General features: G+C 37.7%; 1 long non-coding RNA gene across 1 annotated transcript; it reads left to right on the top strand.

The window, feature by feature from the left end:
• The first annotated feature begins 556 nt into the window (after nucleotides 1–556).
• On the top strand, nucleotides 557–6,796 carry LOC311296403. The gene is made up of 5 exons (XR_014628578.1): nucleotides 557–3,259; nucleotides 3,357–3,711; nucleotides 4,300–4,367; nucleotides 4,508–4,551; nucleotides 5,622–6,796. It is a non-coding gene; the product is annotated as an uncharacterized lncRNA (long non-coding RNA).
• Nucleotides 6,797–7,194: the final 398 nt, after the last annotated feature.

Raw genomic sequence — 7,194 nt, 5'->3', positions numbered from 1 at the left:
TCCAAAGCTCACCCTCCAATCCTAACTGCCCTGCTTGGTCTCGAACCCCGATCCCTCTGCATGCGAGGCTGGATGCACGAACAAGGATCATCAGTCATCAGCCTGCACAACTCTCACTAGCTGGCCTACACAATGCATGAGTGGATGTCTATTTATCGTAACAGAAGCGTAACAAAATAATGCTTCACAAAAAATAAAGCGCAGATGATGAACGAACGACAAGGAAGCCATCCCACCGGGTTCGGGTCCAGCTTTTAAATAATAGACGGGTCCAGGTCGGTTCCGGAGAGTACATTTATGGCATTTCTCGGATCTGCATAGGTCCGGGTCCAGCTTTTGAAATAATAGACGACTCCGGGTCGGTTCCGTGTAGCACATTACGGGTCCCTTCGGGTTCGGGTACAAATTTTTGTACCCGTGTAGACCTCTACTGTACACTGCAATATTCAATAAAAAGGAAGTCAATTTTGATTGCCACATAACATTGTCTTTTTCTTTATAATCTGCCAACTTATTTATCATTGATCATTGTAACAGTTCAACCCGTTCTCATCTCAGGGCGTCAAATAAGGCCGTTTTGTCACGTCCTTCGGCGTTTTCTGCCCACGCATATAGCACCCTTTTGCGTATAGATGACACGCACATGGCTTTCAACCAACTTCAATGTAAAACCATCCGCGATGTAATTACACGCTCAGGGCTTCACCAGTCGTCAATTCACCTCAACATTGACCGACTGCACAGACTAAAGACGTTTTCAGGAACGACTTATGTTTGCTCTATGATTAGGATTGCCTACACCTAATATAGGAGGTCATTGTTTTCCATTATTTATCTTTCGAGAGGAGATATTCGCCATTTTCAACACCCTTATCGTCTGTGAGAGACGCTCGCGGCTTAACCACCTCCAATGCAACCCACCCGCGTTTTACAGGACGCAGTTGGACTTTGCTAGCCAATCCAAGTGCGTGATATCAGACGCTTTCAGCAACAGTAGCATGCGTAGGCTACAATTTCGTTTAGTTTTAAATAAGCCTGTGGTAGCCTACTCAATTTTTAAACGTGAATGTGTGCTAGGTATCCTAACTAAAAACACGACAATATAGGTTCCATCATCCCTTAATTGCCCGCAGGAGTATATTGGCCGAATTCAACACACCCTTTATCGTGTGTGAGAGACGCTCATGGCTTTCAACCATCAATGCAACCCACGGGCGTTTTACAGGACGCAGTTGGACTCGTTAAATATGGATGCTTGGCCAGGACCCCTTGGCGTCACTTTTTAACGCACTGGGTATACCTTTGGCGTCATTTTTCAACGTGCAGGGTAGTCTGTTTGACTTCTATAGAACTCTGAACCGGAGCCTGCGGCGTTGAAATTTGACGTCTTGGTAACACCGTCCGCAACCCGTCTGCTGTGTATGGGTTGAGGCTACAATAAAATAAAAATAAAAGGAATAGACTACAATAAATGATCTATGCCAGGGCTAGTAAAATGGCGGCCCCCAGATGATATTTATCTGGCCCTCCAACTGGTTTTTGATGTTTAAAAACCCTCGCAATCTGATATCTAAGTGCCCTCTCTGCGCAAAGGTTTAGCGCGTTCGGCAACCGCATTCAGCGGTGAGTTTAACAACGCACATGGTGTGCAACCGCATTCAGCGGTGAGTTTAACAACGCTCAACTGCAGGTAAAACGGCATTCAGAGGTTAGTTTAACCAAAACAACGCTCAACTGCAGGTAAAACTGCATTCAAAGGTGAGTTTAACAACACTCCACGGCGTGCAAGTAATTAGTTTAACCGTTTTCTTGTCATAGGTACTGGTACATAGGTACATTGCTTTAACTAGAGCATGCTGGGTAACGTATTTTTATCGGAGGTTTGTTGATGTTAATAAATATATATAATATGCTACGATTGTGTTCAATTAATATTACATTTTTTATTTTATTTTTTATTGATTAAATCCTCTAAATTAATAACGCTGACGTCACTGTATGGGGCGATCCCAAGGTCCATTGCGATTTCCCACTTGGTAAGTAGAAGAGTTAATTAATTGAGATGGATACTATTCTTAAATTTACACATCTAAAAACTGTTGAATCAGGACAAAAAGTTGTGTTTAGAACCTTTAGATGTGTAAGGTGGCAATTTCGTATGACGGTAAAAAATAGAAGGCATTATAAAAATATAGCTTGCTGCACCAAATGTGCAGGCTAGCAAAGTTAGCTAATTGAATTCAAGTTCATTTTTGTCGCATATAATCATGTATCATAGGGGAATGTAATATTTTCAGTATTACATTAGCCCACAACTATTATCCAATATTAGAAATGTTCAGATGAAGAACAGTTGCCAGATTGGTTTGTTTTACAGCCTAATTGTTTAAAATCCATGCAAAATTATATAATTAACACCCAAATAAATCTATAATTAACAATACAAATTAATTCATAACTACAACATTATTGTGGCTCATCACAATATGAAATGATAAATAATTTGTGTGTTCTTTCAGAGGCTATTTAAGGCTACTACAGTGAACAGTGCAACTGTAAAATTATTTTCCATTTCTGTCCTTTGCCTTAAAATAAAAAAATTCCACTTGCCCAAGCCTTTTTTTATCACACATAGAACAACCCAAAACCAACCAAATGGCTGGGAAACTATCCAATCTGGCAACATGAAGAATACTGGTGTAAAATATAAGGTGTTCGATTCTGAATTGCTTTTTTCTCCCTCATCAGGTCCTTCAGTTTTGCCTGCTCTTTATTCTAATCCCCCACCACACATACACACACAGAAACACACACAATAAAGGCACTTTTAAGAGCCATGTCTGTCTTGTGTTTTTCTGTCAAGTATTACTGTAAGTAAGTCATGATGGCAATGGCAGAAACTGCAGAGTACCTCTGGCCTTATCTGAAACTGGCCATTGATTGCATACAGTTCAAGAGGAATGTTTCTTGCATTGTACTCCAACTCCATTAAATGTCCTTAAAATAAAATTGATTTATATATTACTGATGTTTCTAATAATTCAGTGGATTTAACTAATGTCTGATAACTGCTTTTGTTCATTTCAGGTGAGTAAACTTGAAGCTGTAGGATACAAGCCAATTTTATTTATTGGCAAGCCAGATAAAAGGGCTTCGAATAAATGGGTTGCAGATATAATAACCCATCTGCACCCCACTCCTGTCACTAAAATTCTTTTGGAGAAGATGCGGAGGGCCTATGAATTTATCTTGACAAAATGTAAGTAATGTTTTGATTTAGAAATTATGAATGTTTAAAATGTATATTTCTTTGTTAATATGTAAAGATTTTAAATGAAAGTAAACTTGTATTATAGCAACCTCCACAGCAACCGGAGAGTCAAATGGTGCAGCAGGCGGAGAGTCAAGCGGCGGCGGAGAGTCAAACCAAGGAGTCTGAGACTGTATTTGTTCTTAACCTTGTTCCTCTGTCTTCCCCACTCTCTCCAACCTCTCTCTCTTCTACTTCTTCGTCTACTTGTACAACTATTCTTCCTTCACTTTCTTCCAAACTTCCACTGCCATGCTCTAAGTCTTTGCAACAAATGAAAAGGACAAACACCTCTGCCTCTTCACACTATTCTCCCTCTGTCTCTCTTCCATCTCCGTCTGCCTCTTACATTTACACTTCTTTGTGTCAGGAAGGGCCACGTGTGAAGAACAGAAGAAAAGGTAACCTTTTGCATGGTACATCTTACCCCACACTGGTAATAAATTTGCTCCCAGTCAGAGTTGACTTCATGTAAATTTGATTAATTTGGCTAACCGGGTCATTGGTAGCCAGTTCACAGTATTTAGTTATTTAGCTGTGGCCAATGTCCAAGGCCTGTGGTTAATGTCAATCCCTGACTTAAGGTCCTTCCACACTGAGTCTGAAATTTCCGTATGCGTTTTTCCGTATTCGTCATTCGGTGGCTCTGAATTGTCAAAACACCATTCCAAATTCTTACTACTGATCCGAAAAACGCAGAAAATCGAACCCGATCCGATTTTTTTATGATGGCAGTGTGTAAACGTGATTGACAAAACATATTTATTCGTCGTATTTCAGAGTCAGTGTGCAAGGACCATTAAGCTAAGAGGACTTTGGGAAAGCCAATCCTGTACATTTTGCTTTCAAAAACAGGGACAAATTTACTTTGACATGAATGAAAAGGACTGCATATTACCTCACATGTGAAATGATAAATTTGAACTGATTCAGCTACAAAGCATGGCATCATGGCTTAATAAACTTTCCGTGTCTTTTCATCATTTCAGGTTGCCGAAAATGTAGTAGGCAGAAGGTTTTCCTCTTTGATCGAATAACTGGGGAACGGATAAATGAGGTAAAATGTGTTCTGTTAGGCTGCTTTCTTGTCTAAATGACTGATTCTGACCTTTCAAAGATAATAAAACAATATGTTATGCCCTAATCAGTGATTGCTAAAACAGTTAAAATAATTATTATTCGTGTTTTTGTGTGTAGGGGAAAGCCGAATTGAAAGTCCACTGGTTGCCATGCACTGTGTGGTAAGTCATATTTTATTTATTATTTAATTCTCAGTACTCAGAAGCAAATAGCGATGAGGTGGAGGCATTTGGAAGAGCTAGATCCGGCAGGTAGGCCCTTGTAACCTTTAGGACATGCATTCCGATGATGAAAAATTATGGAATAGTCTTCCGAGCATTCCAAAATCAGACACACTCTCTCAGTCCAGACTAAAGACAAATATCTGGACTGTCTTTAGTCTGGACTGAGAGAGTGTGTCTGAATTTGGAATGCTCGGAAGACTATTCCATAATTTTAAAGACAAATGGGCGAATGATCTACCTCCTTGTCTTTATTTAGAATATTCTATTTGTAAGATCCTGGAATTTTGTGATTAACACAATGGATTGTAGGTAATGAGGAGCTGAACCATTCAGTACTTGCTGAGTAATTAATAGAACTCTAAAATTAGCTGACAGACAGCCAATGTATGGACAATAAAATGGTCCTGATGTGATCTGGTTTTACTGTTTCTAGTAAGTTCTCTAGTGGCTAGCTCTAGCTCTGAACTATCTTATTTATTGAGCCTGCAGCAGGACATCCACTTGGTAATGCATTACAAAAGTAGCAGTGTTTCATGCACGCATAAATGAATCTTTCAGCATCTGAAACTCTTATGTGTCATAATTTAGTTGTTTCCTGTTGTACATGTGTTGGAAATGTGATTTTCCTCATCCCACTAATGACAACTTCATCCCTCAGTTTATCAGAAACATTTTGAAATCCGTAAATTGAGATACATGGCTTTCAATGTACAGGAACTGTGTGGAACATTGTGTAACTAGAGCTGCCAGACAATTGTAGTTTAGTAAAAAGTACAATAGTTTCCTGTGAGATGCAATGTTGTATAAAAATGTGTAAAATGAAAAAACACCGTAAATTGAGTGAATGTACTCAGTTGCATTCCACCACTGGGCTTAACCAGGGTTAATGCTACTTTACCAAACATAAATACATTTCAATGAACTCTCTAAATTTAACCCAACAGTGATTTTGATTTTTTTTTTCTCTGTGTTCTAATGAATTTTTTTGCACTTATGATATTTTACAGTGGCAAAACCTGGGATGACACATGGGAGCCTGCCAGTGAATTCCTGCATGTTATGCCTAATTCCCCACATCCCAACCAGCAACCTTGTCACCTGGACTCAAGCACCCTTAATTTCTTTTCTTTTCTTTTTTTTTTTTGTGAGTTTTTTTTTCTTTTCTTTTTCTTTTTCTCTTGCTTTTGTTCATTAAAGTTTTTTGCACAATACCCAGTCTCTTTTTGTGTTTATTTTCTTAATAAAAAAAAACTTTTGCATTTTCATTAACTGCACAACAGCCAGGAAGTGTGCCATGGAGATCATAAGGGAGAACATTAGTGCTGTTTGGCATAATGGCATTCCCAAAGGCATTATTTGTACTATTTTTTTAATTTATTTTTTATATAGTTTAGGTAAGTCTACTTGAACTATTTGTGTGGTATGCCAGCCATGAATACATACCACAGAATACTCCTAAAGATATTAAAATGTTGTAATCCTACAATTTCCGATATTAATTCCTTTAACATTTATAATTATAATTGTAATTACCTATTTATATTTGCCTTTTTACAAAATAATGTAAAATTAATCATGTAAATATATATATTGTTTTTATTTTGGGGGGCAAAGTGTTCTTCAAAGGGAAGAAAATAATGTATTTTCTGGTGGCAGCCTTGCATCTCCTGGGTTTTTTTGTTTTGTTTTGTTTTTTAAGAAAAGAAAAATTAAAGTCTTTAAATAGTTTGGCATATCAATACATTTGGGGAAATTAGTACAAAGTGTGAGTGCAATCATCTTTAAATGTTACAGACGCATTTTATTTGATTAAGAGATTAACTTATATCTGTTTAAAACAAATACTGCATGCTAGAATAACTATCAAGAGTAATTTTCTTTCTGTAAGATCCCTGTTACTAAGGTTGTAAGGTTACATAGCCTATCTTCAGTCAGAACTCGGAACTTTTTATTTTTATTGCAGAACTTATACATAAATGATCATGGAAATTAAGTGTTGTTGTATATCTTTCAATGAAAAATAACAACAACAAAATAAATAAATATCCTGGATTTGCGTACATCAAAAGTCGGAAGAGCCTGTAAATACCATATATGGACAAGTGTGACGTGGTTTTGACGTTTCCATGGCGCCAGCAGGACAAGCTGTGGTTGGACTAACGTTTAGGTCAGAATAAAAAGCGCTCCATATCGCAAACTATGTTTTGCTTGCGTTATGCTGTCAGTAATACTGTCAGTTAACAATAAGGTATTGCTATATTGAAAGAAATTACACGTTTACCGAGATCCTAACCCTAACCCTATAGTGTAACTACACACTTCAATGAACTACAATTTACAGCGCCCGTCCCATGGACACAATGATAGAGGCGTATGGGTAATGTAGTTTAAAAACGTTTAGTAATGGAATTAAATAAATACAATCTTTAATGAACAAAGGAACATCTAAATATGTTCATTATTCAAACCTCTTTGACATATTTGAGTGCCAGACTGAAATTTGGTATTTTACTGTGAGCACTTTTTAAAATGCTTTTTTAACACTGAACCAGGACCATGTATGCCAGACATCTCTTTCCA

The sequence above is a fragment of the Rutilus rutilus genome, assembly GCF_951802725.1.
Source record: "Rutilus rutilus genome assembly, chromosome: 9".
Taxonomy (NCBI): Eukaryota; Metazoa; Chordata; class Actinopteri; order Cypriniformes; family Leuciscidae; genus Rutilus; species Rutilus rutilus.
This window is presented reverse-complemented; position numbering and strand designations above follow the sequence as displayed.